This window comes from Bubalus bubalis, chromosome 4 (genome assembly GCF_019923935.1).
Source record: "Bubalus bubalis isolate 160015118507 breed Murrah chromosome 4, NDDB_SH_1, whole genome shotgun sequence".
In the NCBI taxonomy this organism is placed as follows: domain Eukaryota; kingdom Metazoa; phylum Chordata; class Mammalia; order Artiodactyla; family Bovidae; genus Bubalus; species Bubalus bubalis.
The window spans coordinates 60549203-60564586 of record NC_059160.1 but is presented as its reverse complement, the minus strand read 5'-3'; the positions used below and the strand labels follow the sequence as shown (position 1 = coordinate 60564586).

The window sequence follows — 15384 nt, the reverse complement described above, 5'->3', positions numbered from 1 at the left end:
TTCTTGGTATTATTGTTCTCCAGATTGTGGGCCACTGACCCAGTAGGTTTGGGATTTGATTTTATCATGATTGTGCCCCTCCTACTGTCTCACTGTGGCTTCTTCTTTGTCTTTGGATGTGGAGTATCTTTTTTTAGCAGGTTCTGGCATCCTCCTGGCAATGGTTGTTCAGCAACTTGTTGTGATTTTAGTGTTCTCACAGGAGGAGATGAGTGCACATCCTTCTACTCTGCCATCTTGAACTGGAGGCTGCCTATATCTTTTGAATTATGGTTTTCTGTGGAGTGACTTTGAAGTAACATATGTATCAGCAAGATCAGACAGTCAGCTGCGTCTGTGATTGCAAGGCATGAGAAGAGGTGGTATTAAAGTATCACAGAAGCCTGGCAATCTCTTCAAGACTGAGAACCATGGTGAGGTTTGCCCACTAGGTGCTAGAACCAAAATAAGAAACAATCCAAGAAGCATACTGAAAGAGAAAGAAATACCTTCTCTTCTTACATCCTCACTTCTGCCTTTATACTGTTAAAGCAGCCATGGACAAAAGGTAAATGAATGAGGGCAAGATTTGCTCTAGAGGCTATAGTTGTATGATCACTACTCTAGAATATACAAAGATTCAACAACAAGTATGTTGGGAAATAAGAAACATTTCTTCTAGTGCAAATTTGACATAATGCATTCAGTTAGTTTCCATTATCTAATGAGTTTTTTATTTTGCCTTCGTTTAACATGTTTTTCCTGGATACAGTGTTTTCATTTGGTCTTCCATTGTCCTGTATTTTAGCACTCTAAGGATAGTATTTTATTGTCTTTTGTTTTGAATTTTTCTGACCAAAATCTACCCTTTACATTTTGCTTGATACTATGTAATGGTTTTTTTTTTTTTTTTTCCTTCTTGTTGCTTTGACTGTATTTTCCATCCACTTTCTGAAATTGTATCCTGCTGTGCCTTCATTCCATTATTTTTCTGTTCCTTTGACTTGGGTTTTTGTGAAGTTTCTTGTATCTGTGTGTTTAGACTTGCTATCCACTTTCAAAAGGAAATTTGACCATTATAGTTGCTACTATTTTTCTAATCACCTCCTTTCTAATTACATTTGTAACATTTTCTCAGTTATCACTTGATGTCTGTCAGTTGTTTTTTTTTTTTTTTCATTTTCAACTTTATGATTGTGTTTGATTTGTTTCAATTGCTTTGTACTCATTTTTAAATTTTTCTTGAATTGTTTCCTTTTTCCCAGGGATTACAGTCATTTGCTGCTTATTATACAGATACCAAAGGAACATTTCATGCAAAGATGAGCTCGATAAAGGACAGATATGGTATGGACCTAACAGAAGCAGAAGATATTAAGAAGAGATGGCAAAAATACACAGAACTGGACAAAAAAAATCTTCACAACGCAGATAATCACGATGGTGTGATCACTCATCTAGAGCCGGACATCCTGGAATGTGAAGTCAAGTGGGCCTTAGAAAGCATCACTACGAACAAAGCTAGTGGAGGTGGTGGAATTCCAGTTAAGCTATTCGAAATCCTGAAAGATGATGCTGTGAAAATGCTGCACTCAATATGCCAGCAAATTTGGAAATCTCAGCAATGGCCACACAACTGGAAAAGGTCAGTTTTCATTACAATCCCAAAGAAAGGCAATGCCAAAGAATGCTCAAACTACCGCACAATTGCACTCATCTCACATGCTAGTAAAGTAATGCTCAAAATTCTCCAAGCTAGGCTTCAGCAATATGTGAACTGTAAACTTCCTGATGTGCAAACTGGTTTTAGAAAAGGCAGAGGAACCAGAGATCAAATTGCCAACATCCGCTGGATCATACAAAATGCAAGAGAGTTCCAGAAAAACATCTATTTCTGCTTTATTGACTATGCCTATGACTGTGTGGATCACAATAAACTGTGGAAAATTCTTCAAGAGATGGGAATACCAGACCACCTGATCTGCCTCTTGAGAAATTTGTATGCAGGTCAGGAAGCAACAGTTAGAACTGGACATGGAACAACAGACTGATTCCAAATAGGAAAAGGAGTTCGTCAAGGCTGTATATTGTCACCCTGTTTATTTAACTTCTATGCAGAGTACATCATGAGGAACGCTGGACTGGAAGAAACACAAGCTGGAATCAAGATTGCAGGGAGAAATATCAACAACCTTAGATATGCAGGTGACACCATCCTTATGGCAGAAAGTGAAGAGGAACTAAAAAGCCTCTTGATGAAAGTGAAAGTGGAGAGAGAAAAAGCTGGCTTAAAGCTCAACATTCAGAAAACAAAGATCATGGCATCCGGTCCCACCACTTCATGGGAAATAGATGGGGACACAGTGGAAACAGTGTCAGACTTTATTTTTCTGGGCTCCAAAATCACTGCAGATGGTGACGCTTACTCCTTGGAAGGAAAGTTATGACCAACCTAGATAGCATATTCAAAAGCAGAGACATTACTTTGCCAACAAAGGTTCATCTAGTCAGGGCTATGGTTTTTCCTGTGGTCATGTATGGATGTGAGAGTTGGACTGTGAAGAAGGCTGAGCGCCGAAGAATTGATACTTTGAACTGTGGTGTTGGAGAAGACTCTTGAGAGTCCCTTGGACTGCAAGGAGATCCAACCAGTCCATTCTGAAGGAGATCAGCCCTGGGATTTCTTTGGAAGGAATGATGCTAAAGCTGAAACTCCAGTACTTTGTCCACCTTATGCAAAGAGTTGACTCATTGGAAAAGACTCTGATGCTGGGAGGCATTGGGGACAGGAGGAGAAGGGAACGACAGAGGATGAGATGGCTGGATGGCATCACTGACTCGATGGACGTGAATCTGGGTGAACTCCAGGAGTTGGTGATGGACATGGAGGCCTGGCGTGCTGTGATTCATGGGGTCGCAAAAGGTCGGACACGACTGAGCGACTGATCTGATCTGATACAGTATTTAAATATGGTTGGTTCATTTAATTTCTACAAAGTTTAGATTTTGTCATGGAAGACAGATCTTAATTACTTGCTCATAAGTAGATGTGGAAGCATCTTAACTTCTGTATTTTTAAATGTTACCTGAATTTTATATTTGTAGTATAATGAGTTTATTAATATACTCATTTCACACATTTCAGTGAGAATGTATTATTCTTTGTATATTGAAGTGCATTAGTTGTTAATATTGTGGTCATATCTTTTGAAGCTAAATTATTGATGGGGATTATGGCAAAGATGGCAGAGAAGGAAGACCTTGAGCTTACCTCCTCCCACAGACACACCAAAATTGCAACCACTCACTAAGCAGCTATCTATATAAGTAACCTAAGAGATGTCAGAAAAATTTTCCAGATCTAAAGACCTGAAGCAGGAACAACAGTGAGGTGGATAGGAGAGGCAGAGACACATTATGGTCAGGCCTGACACCTCTGGGTTAGCAACCCACAAATGGAAGGAGTATCATATGTAGACGTCCTTGCCAATGAACAACACAGCTGTTCAACATCCTCACATTTGTCTTCCGAGTCCAGGAGGGCCTGCACAGGGAAGATAAGCCCTCAGAAAATATAGCTTTGACAGCGTGCAAGCTTTCTATTTGGAAAAGCTGGAAGGCTGTCGGAAACAGAAACTGCACTCTTTAACCATGCATACAAAATGTCACACACTCTAAGTCCCAGTACACAAGCACTAATTTGAAAGAGGCATGGGTCAGACCCACCTGCGGATCTTGGAGAGCCTCCTGGATAGGCTGAAGGCATCTGAGACTCCCCCTTGGAAAGGGAACACTGGAAATAGCCATGTGGAAGTAGCCATTTTGAGGAGCTCTTTCTACTGTGATGACATCAGCCTACCAAGTGTCATTTTGGAAACTTAAACCTATCAGTACTGGAGGACATACCCACCCATGCTCAGTTGCAGCAGGTCAGTTTCAGCCCAAACTCCATTGAGCTGTGTAAATGGAGCAAATCAGGGACCCATCACCACCCCCAGGAGGCCAACACCAGCCTGACTATCCCTTGGCTAAGCAGACAGCTGCATGAGGACCTGGCCCTACTCTCCAGTGGGCCAGTAGCAGCACTACCCACCACCCCTGGCTACTCAACCAATCATGAGGATGAGATCCCTTACCCTCCAGTGGGTTCAAAGCAAATGTACAAAACGTAGCCACATAGCCAACTCAGCTGGGGTCCAACCCCACCTGCCAGCATGCCTAATATACTAACTCCTACCATTACAGAAGGGTACATGCTTCCCGTATTAGGGCAGCACTGGGGCCTATACCTCTGATGACCAAATGAGAGAATGCTTCTGGACCTCATTGGATGTTTCCTACACAAAGTCACTTCTCCAAGATTGAAAACTATAACTGATGTACATAGGAAAATACATAGAGAACTGGGCAAAATAAGGAGACAGAGAAATATATTCCAGATGATGAAATAAGACAAAACCTCAGAAAAAGAACAAAATGGAGAGGAGATAATCAATCTACTTGATAGAGAGTTGAAGGTAATGATCTAAAAATGCTCATGGAACTCAGAAAGAGAATAAATGAACACAATAAGGATTTCAGCAAAGTTAGAAACTATAACTAAAAATCAAACAGAATTGAAGAATACAATAACTGAAATAAAATCCACACCAGAAGGAATTACCAGTAGATTAGATCAGAGGAATTGATTAGTGCTCTGAAAGACAGGTCATTGGCAATTACATATGATGACCATAAAAAGAAGAAAAGAATTTTTTTTTTAATTACAATAATCTGAGACTTTTGGGATGACATCAAGTATGCCAACATTCACACTATAGAGATTGCAGAAGGAAAGAGAGAAATGAACAGAAAACTTATATGAAGAAATAATGGCTGAAAACATCCCTACTCAGGAAGGAAACAGACCCCTAGGTCCAGGAAGTATAGCAATTCAAGTTAGATTAACTCATAGATCCACATCAAGACACATTAACATTAAATTATCAACTATTAAAGATAATGAGAGAATCTTAAAAGCAGCAAGACAATAACAAAGAGTTACATTCAAAGAAACTTGCAGAAGACTATCAGATGACTTTTTAGTAGAAAATATGCAGGCCAGAAATGAGTAGCATGGGCATGATGCATTCAAAGTGATGAAAGGAAAAACCTGCAACTAAGAATACTCTACCCAGCAATGTAATTATTCAGATTTGAAGAAGAGATAAAGATTTTTCCAGACAAATAAAAGCTAAAATGATTAAGAATCATTATATTGGCTTTATAAGCAATGGTAAAGGAACTTTAAGCAGAGAAAAAAAAGACCACAACAAAAATGGGAAAATTATGAATGAGAAATATCATGGTAAAAAAAAAAACAAACAAATAAGTAGTGGATCAACCATTTATAAAGTTATAAGAAGGTAAAAAGGTAAAAGTAGTAAAATATTTTATACTCAAAATATGTGATAAGGATAGCCAAAGCAAAAATCTATAAAATATGGTGTCAAAACCATTAAAGGTAGGACATGGATTTAATATGTAAGGCTGCTAGAATGCAAAAGATTCCCCCTGCCAATGCAGAACATACTGGAGATATGGGTTCAATCCCTGAGCTGGGAAGATCCCCTGGAGTGGGAAAAAGCAACATAGTCCAGAATTTTTGTCTGGAAAATTCCATGGACAGAGGAACTTTATGAGCTACAGCCCGTGGGTGGCAAAGACTTGAACACAACTGAGCGCTGAGCGCACATACATGCACATCCAAACTTAAGAGATCATCCACTTAATCATATGTATAGAAAGAAAGAATGATAGATAGATAATGCTCAGTTGCTAAATTTTGTCTGACTCTTTGTAACCCCATGGACTGTAGCCTACCAGGATCCTCTGTCCACGAGATTTTCCAAGCAGGAATACTGGAGTGAGTTGCCATTTCCTCCTCCAGGGGATCTTCCTGGGTCAAAGACTAAACCAACTTCCCCTGTGTCTCCTGCATTAGCAGGCAGATTCTTCTCAGACTGCCATCTGGGAAGTCAGACAGATAAATGTTGATATATATATAGATATATATATATAGATATATATATGTCATCTTCCTATATATAGTAACCTATATATGCCATCTTCAAGTAGTCTTTATCCCCAGCATGCAAGGACATATAAATATCAACAATTCAGTCAATGTGGTCACCTCTTAACTAATTGAAAATAAATGTTATTTGATCATCTCAATAGATGCACAAAAACTTTTGCAAGATTAAACATCCATTAATGATAGAAATGCTGAACATGAGAGTCTAGAGGGATTATATCTCAACATATTAAATATAACATATGCAGAAATTTCATCCAAAAACTGCAGAATATACACTCTTTTCAAGTGGACACAGAAAATTCTTCAGGATAAATCACATGCTAGGCCACAAAGCAAGTCTCAGTAAAATTAGGAAGACTGAAATCATAATAAACGTCTTTTCTGACTACAAAGTTGTGAGACTAGAAATCAAGTATAATAAAATAGCTGCAGAAAACCTTCAGAGACAAAATCATGTGGAGATGAAATAATTTGCTATAAAATAAATGGTGGGTCATTGCAGAAATCAATGAATAAATCAAAATAACTGGAGACAATTGAAAAATGAAAAACAATGATCCAAATTGTGGGAAGCAGCAAAAGAAGTTCTAAGAGAGAAGATTATACTGGTATAATTCTACCTCTAGAAAGAAGAAAAATCTCACATAAGCAAACTTATACATAAAAGAACTTGAAAAAAGAATAAATTAAAAGACAATCAGACAATTTAGTGGGTAGTAAGAAAGAACAATGATCATACAAAAAATAAATAAAATAGAGACTTAAAAAAATGGAAAAGACTGATGAAGCAAATATCTGATATTTTAAAAGATAACAAAATTCATAAGCTTTTAGCTAGACTCATCAGAAAAAAAGAGAGAGAACCCAAATCTATAAAATCATAAACAAAAGTGAAGTTACAACCAACACCACAGAAACACAAATTATAAAACATTACTGAGAAAAACTGTATGCCAATAAAATGGACAATTTAAAAGAAAAGGACAGATTCCTAGAAATGTATAATCTCCTAAGACTGAATCAAGAAGAAATAGAAAATCTGAACAGACTGATTGCCAGTAAATAAATATAATCAGTAATAGTAGCCTCCCAACAAGCAGAATTCCAAGAAACAAACAGCTTCACAGGTGAATACTACTAAACATTTCAAGGAGAGTTAACACCTATCTTTCTCAAACTATTCCAAAAATTAACAGTGTGGACATTCCTTAAAAAACTGGAAAATACAACTGCCATATGACCCAGCAATCTCACTACTGGGCATACACACCGAGGAAACCAGAATTGAAAGAAACACATGTACCCCAGTGTTCATCACAGCACTGTTTATAATAGCCAGGACATGGAAGCAACCTACATGTCCATCAGCAGATGAATGGATAAGAAAGCTATGGTATACAAATGGAGTATTACTCAGCCATAAAAAAGAATACATTTGAATTAGTTCTAACAAGGTGGATGAAACTGGAGCCTATTATACAGAGTGAAGTTAGCCAGAAAGAAAAACACCAATACAGTATACTAATGCATATTTATGGAATTTAGAAAGATGGTAATGATAACCCTGTATGCAAGACACCAAAAGAGACACAGATGTATAGAATAGTCTTTTGGACTCTGTGGGAGAGGGCGAGGGTGGGTGATTTGGGAGAATGGCATTGAAACATGTATATTTATCATATATTAAATTAATCGCCCATCCAGATTTGATGCATGAGACAGGATGCTCGGGGCTGGTGCACTGGGATGACCCAGAGGGATGGTATGGGGAGGGAAGTGGGAGGGGAGTTCAGGATGGGGAACAAATGTACACCCGTGGTGGATTCATGTCAATGTATGGCAAAACCACTTCAATATTGTAAAGCAATTAGCCTCTAACGAAAATAAATAAATTTATATTCAAAAAAAAAAAACAAACAAAAGTTGAAGAGGAAGGAACAGCTTTCAAACTCATTCTATGAGGCCAACATCACCCTGATGACAAAACCAGACAGGACACCACAACCAAACAAAAGGCCAGCATCATGTTTAACATAAATGCAAAGTTCTCAACAAGATATTAACAAAAAATTTTTGAACAATATATTAAAAGTATCATACACCATCTTCAAGTGGGATATATCCCCACATGCAAGTATCTGTCAGTACCAACAATTCAGTCAATGTCATCACCTCCTAGCTAATTAAAAATAAAAGCTATATGATCACCTCACTAGATGCACAAAAGCTTTTAACAAGATTTAACATCCATTATGACTAAAATGTTCAAAAATGAGGGTCTAGAAGGACTATATCTCAACATAATAAAGGTCGTATATCACAAGCCCCAAGCCAACCTCATACCTAACATTGAAAAGCTGAAAATACTTTCTCTAAAATTAGAAATTAGACAAGGATGATAAAACAAAAGAAAAGAAAAAGAATCTGAATTGGAAAGAAAGAAAGAAAACTGTCAATGTTTACAAAAAATATACTATATAGAGAAACTCATAAAGATGCCATCAAAAATCTATTAGAAATAATATTTGAATCAATAAAATTTCAGGACAAAAAAAATTATATGCAGAAATCGGTGTAGCATAGTGTTTCTATATACTAACAGTTTCTATATACTACCAGAAAGAGAAAGTAATAAAAATTCAATTTACAATTGCATCAGAAAATAAAAGTACCTACACTTAAATCTTATTACAGAGGTAAAAGATCTGAACTTGGAAAACTAGAAGATGCTGATCAAAGAAATTGAAGACATCGCAAACAAATGGAAAGATATACCATGCTCATGGATTGGAAGAATTAATATTATTAAAATGACAGTACTACACAAGGCAATCTACAGATTCAATCCAATCTCTTTTAAAATGTCAATGGCATATTTGGACAGAACTGCTACAAGTAATTCCAAAATTTGTATGGAAACATAAAAGATCCCAAATAGCCGAAACATTCTTGTGAAAGATGGGCAAAACTGAAAGTATTGTGATCCTTTATTTCAAATTATACTACAATGCTAAGTAATCAAAACAGTATGGTACTGGCACAAAAATATACACATAGATCAGTGGAACAGAATAGAGAGTCCAGAAATAAGTCCAGGTTCATACATCAATTAATCTACAATAAAGGAGGAAGAATACACAATGGGGAAAGACAGGCTCTTCAATATATGGTGTTGAGAAAACTAGATAGATATATGCAAAAGAATCAAACTGGTATACTTTTCATACCATGTACAAAAGTAAACTCAAAATGGAATCACAGACTCTGGGTGATACAAGGTTGCTATGATTTTTAAATATCCATAGTTACCCAGTTATCCTTACTTTAAGACATATCAGGTATACTAGAATTCAGGAAAGGGATTTTCTTTATGTATATCACTGAAAGTTTACTTTCTCTGTCTAAAGGGTGAGATTCATGCAGCCTTGGTAGAAAGTTGTTCATTGTGTTATAAGGATTGAAATATTCACCAGCTTCTCTCTTTGCTTTTAAAGAGAGGCCCAAGTAATTACGACATTTTTTAAATTTTAATGACTATTAATGGAAGTTCAACATTTGTAATGAAGCAATTAAAATTCATGTATTTGGGGGAATGACTTTGGTATGAGAAAAGGAATGTATGTTTAGAAGTAGAGTTAGAGAACTTTATCTACTCTTAGTGATTTTTTATTTTACTTAACATACCAATATTGTCTAATTACATTGTTTTCAAAGATAGCTCCAATAATACTGGAAACTAAATATATTGAGGTAAAATAAAAATATTTCAAATATTTTTAATACTGTCATGTAATGACACAAATACTGATGTCGCTATCATAATGGCTATAAACACTGCCATAGAGATTCCACGCAATATGCTTATTTTAGATCAGATGTAATACTCCTAATTTGGATAAGATAATTTTTAACAATAAATATAGCAAGAATAGAAATTCAGAAAGTGAGTAATCTTAGACAATAAAATATGCTAATTTCTTGCAGAAATCCTTGCCAATGTATGATTTAAATAAAATAACCAAATAGCTTCTTTCATTGTTTAATAGAATAACAATTCCTGAAGTTTAGTAATATCTAAATCCAAATTCATGTATCTTATTGACATTAAAATTGTTTTGTATAACTTTTTTCATTAAGAAGTAAATAATGTATAGCTACATTTAAGAGTGTATTGACGAATTGATGACTCAAAGTCGCAATTGCATTTCTTTTGCCTTCTGTCTCTCAGCAGTTGTCTGCCATGGGTGACAGATCAGATCAGATCAGATCAGTCGCTCAGTCGTGTCCGACTCTTTGCGACCCCATGAATCGCAGCACGCCAGGCCTCCCTGTCCACCACCAACTCCCGGAGTTCACTGAGACTCACGTCCATCGAGTCAGTGATGCCATCCAGCTATCTCATCCTCTGTCGTCCCCTTCTCCTCCTGCCCCCAATCCCTCCCAGCATCAGAGTCTTTTCCAATGAGACAGCTCTTCGCATGAGGTGGCCAAAGTACTGGAATTTCAGCTTTAGCATCATTCCTTCCAACAAGGGGAACAAGCAACTACTCAGAAGCAACTGACTTCATTCTTGTCGGCTTCAAGGTCCGCCCAGAACTTCACATTCTCCTCTTCCTGCTATTTCCGCTTATCTACACCATGATCCTTCTAGGAAATGTTGGCATGATGGTCATTATTATGACTGACCCCAGGCTGAACACACCAATGTATTTCTTCCTAGGCAACCTCTCCTTCATTGATCTCTTCTATTCTTCTGTTATTGCACCCAAGGCTATGAGCAACTTCTGGTCTGGGAGCAAGTCCATCTCATTTGCAGGCTGTATTAGCCAGTTCTTTCTCTTTGCTTTCTTCATTGTGACTAAAGGATTTCACCTGGCAGTCCTGGCTTATGACTGCTCCATTGCCATCTGCAATCCACTCCTCTACACTGTCCAGATCTCAACACATCTCTGTGTTCAGTTGGTGGCTGGTTCCTATTTTTTTGGCTGCATCAGCTCAGTTCTTCAAACCAGCATGACATTTACTTTATCCTTTTGTGCATCTCGAACCATTGACCATTTTTACTGTGATGACCATCCACTTCAGAAGATTTCTTGTTCTTATCTCTATATTCATAAGTTGGTTTCTTTTTTCTTATGCAGCATTATCATTAATTGTCATTATTGTGTCATATATATATATATATATCCACAGTTCTAAAAATACGCTCCACTGAGGGGTGAAAGAAAGCCTTCTCCACTTGCAGCTCTCACCTAGGAGTTGTGAGTGTACTGTATGGTGCTGTATTTTTTATGTATCTCACTCCTGATACATTTCCTGAGCTCAGTAAAGTGGCTTCCTTATGCTACACCCTAGTCACTCCTATGTTGAACCCTTTGATTTAAACTCTGAGGAACAAAGATGTCAAAGAAGCTCTGAGAAAGAGCCTAGAGAAAAGATATTTTACTTCTATTTTTACAGTGATGTAAATGAAAGTCCTGGGAAATTATAACAACTTGGGAAAGCAACTGATTAAAAAGTTGTACCCATTGATCTTAGAAATATTTAATCATAAAGTTTTAATTTATTAGAATTCCATATACTTACAGCTGCAAAGTACATTTGGACTATGGTTTGCCGGTTTTGATTCAAGACTGGAATGACTTTCTCTGTGCTTCATCTTCAATTTTCTTGCATTAGTAACATGTGTTATGTGGATATAAATGTACTTGGTAGAGGTAGCACAAGCTAATGTAATAAGCAAATGAAATATCATATTTACTGAAGAAATCTTTGTGAACTCTTAGTGAGAGAATCACTCTGCAGTGCACAGTCTGAAGGGTGACATGTAAGTAACTCTTAATTGCCCAGAGGCTAAATGAATTTATTTCATGATTTCTCTGACATGAATAATTATATCTGCCCATCATTTGAATATTGATTAATCTGATAAATTATTTTTGGATGTCCTTCCTTTTTACAAGAAAACTGTAATAAAATAAATGAGTAAATTTAATATTTTGTTATATGTGCCTTAGTGAGAATTATTTTATCAATTCAATATATATTGAATTTTGATGTACTCTTCGCCCTATAAAAATTCCTAGGCATAAGTAATTTCTCTACTTGAGGTCACAGTATTTGAGGGGAAAATATCTGACTAGAGAGCTAACATGCCATATGTTAAATCCAGTGCATAAAAGCAAATATAGAAATACGTATAGAGTGCAGTCTTTAAAGATGAGTGATCTAAATGATCAAGGAAAACTTAAAAACTTCCTGAAATTTAGTTCTTGATTTTAATGCACAAGAGAGGGAGTAAGAGAAACTTAGAAGGAAATTCATGGAACTCATACAGACCTATATAACAAGACAAGGAAGATTTCTTTTATTCTGCAGGCAGCAGGGAAGCACTGTGGATTGTTTAAAGGATATACTGTGTTCAAATTTGTATTTTAGAAAAATTGCATTTTAACTTTGGGTAGCTAAATATTCGTGGAAGAAGAGAATCACAGAAAGCCTCTGATTATCCCAGTGAGAGGTTATCATTGTTTTAATGACAGCAGTTTTACATGAGACAGTGAAGAAAGGAAATATCTTTAAAACCATGGATAATCTAAGCTGAATATTGGGGTGGTTAATAAAATGAGGTCTGGTGGAAGATACTAATTATTTCAATGTTTAAGAATCTCTCGCTGGGAAAATGCTGCCTCGTAAAATAAGGAAGAAAATATGATTAATAATATTTAACCATTAAGAGTTAAGAAAATATTCTCAGAACTCAGACTGAGCTTTCAAATTCTGCTTTTGCCTATGTGTTCCAAGGTCAACTGTCTTCACTTTGCAGAAACTCTTGTTTCTCAGTTTAATATAACTGCTGCTGCTACTGCTAAGTCACTTCAGTCGTGTCCAGCTCTGTGCAACCACATAGACGGAAGCCCACCAGGCTCCCCTATCCCTGGGATTCTCCAGGCAAGAACACTGGAGTGAGTTGCCATTTCCTTCTCCAATGCATGAAAGGGAAAAGTGAAAGGGAAGTTGCTCAGTCGTGTCCGACTCTTAGCGACCCCATGGACTGCAGCCTACCAGGCTCCTCCGTCCATGGGATTTTCCAGGCAAGAGTACTGGAGTGGGGTGCCATTGCCTTACCTAACCTTATTTAATATTTTCCTGTTTAAAATATCCAATCGACCTTCTCTTCCTAAACTGATAAAGCTTCTACTAATACTGAATTATAATAAAAGAGAAGCTATGGTCCCACATCATTTTTGCTATCTATACACTTTAAAAGCACAGATGAATTCTAAACATAATTTTTAATTTAAAAACTGGTTTTTAAAAAATAATATTAAAATTAACTTATAAAAATATTTTAGAAAAATGACATTCTTATCAAGTTGGGCTTACTAAATAGAGTAGTATGTCTCTGATTTTAATGTAGTCTTTTAGTCACACTGCAGTTTTAAAGGAATTTTTAAATAGAGATCCTAATCTCAAAAGTTTTTTTGCTAAAGGTATAAAGTTAATTGTGTGAATGTTATCTTTCCCTTCAGTATATTTTCTGTTTGGTATTTAAATATAGGAGAACAGAATTAGCAACCATAATCTGTCTTTGAATTTGTGATTTAGAGGGCATTTGTCATATCCTGAAACATAGCTATATCAAGATATACAGGTAATAATTTCAAGTGAATTTTTCTTTTTCCCTTGTTTTTGATTATTATTAAACTATTTGTTTGTACCTAAGGTTACTTGGACTGCAAGGAGATCCAACTAGTCCATTCTGAAGGAGATCAGCCCTGGGATTTCTTTGCAAGGAATGATGCTAAAGCTGAAACTCCAGTACTTTGGCAACCTCATGCGAAGAGTTGACTCATTGGAAAAGACTCTGATGCTGGGAGGGATTGGGGGCAGGTGGAGCAGGGGACAACAGAGTATGAGATGGATGGATGGCGTCCTGATTCGATGGACATGAGTCTGAGTGAACTCCGGGAGTTTGTGATGAACAGGGAGGCCTGGCATTCTGCGATTCATAGGGTCGTAAAGACTCGGACACGACTAAGCGACTGAACTGAACTGAAAGTTACTTCAGTCCTCATTGACAACAGCCCAAGAGTCTTCACTTATGGCACCATAATTGACTTTACGATTACTCCTCTCCCAATGGAATCCATTACAGAGGATGAGCAAAAATTCAATGCTGAAATATCCTGAGGAAGGTTTCACAGGCTTTAAATAACTAACACCATCATAAATACTACTCCCCATACTCTAGCTCATGATCATGGTCTCTGGACGATGCAAGTTGCTATGGCCTTTAAATATCCATGGTTACCCAAGTATATTTATCTTAAAACACCTAAGGTTTAACAGAATTCAGTAAAGGGATTTCCCTTTATGTATATCAGTGAAGTTTACTTGCAGTATCTAAACAGTGAGATCTCTTGAATTGATGGAGCCTTGATAGAAAGTTATTCACTGCAGTGTAAGGATTGGAATATTCACTACCTTCTTTCTCTGCCTGAAAAAGAAGTTTAAATGGCTGTGATATTTTTTAAATGACTGTTAATGGAAATGAAATCTTTACAATGAGGCAATAAAAATGTATATATTGGGAGAATGGCTTTGACCTGAGAAAAGGAAAATATTTGAAACTCCATTAGAGAACTTTATCTTCACTTAGTGATTTTTGGATGTTATTAATTATGCAAATAATGTCTATTTTATTGTAGTTTCAAAGATGGCCTACATAAATAAGGAAAATGAAATATATTGAGCTAAAATAAGGTAAAAATATTTTCAATTTATTTACTACTGTCATGTAATGAATCAAACACTAACTTCACTCTCATGAGGGCTGTAAACACTATCATATAGATTACATTGGAGAAGGAAAAGGCAACCCACTCCAGTGTTCTTGCCTGCAGAATCCCATGGACGGGGGAGCCTGGTAGAAGGCCGTCTATGGGATTGAACAGAGTCAGACACGACAGAAGCGACTTAGCAGCAGCAGCATAGATTACATGAGATACTTCTATTTTAGATAATGTGCATACTACAATTTTAGATGAAGAAAGCATCTAGCTATAAGCATTTTAAGAATAGAAATTTAGAATGTGAGTGATTTTAGGCAATAAAATAGGCTAATTTCTTACAGAAATACCTGCCAGTTATGATTTAAATAAACTAACCAAAGGACATCTTTCACTGCTTAATAGAATAACAGTTTAAGAAGCCTAATGACATCTACTTCAAATTCTTGCATCTTCCTGTCATTAAAATTGTTTTGTATGCAATAGCTTATTAAGCAGTAAATAATTTAATTCTCCATTTAAGAAAGTATTAAT

The 15384-nt window shown here is 36.5% G+C and overlaps 1 pseudogene; it reads left to right on the top strand.

Moving 5' to 3' along the window:
* The first annotated feature begins 349 nt into the window (after positions 1-349).
* On the top strand, positions 350-11526 carry LOC102404812 (annotated as a pseudogene).
* The last annotated feature ends 3858 nt before the right edge of the window (positions 11527-15384 follow it).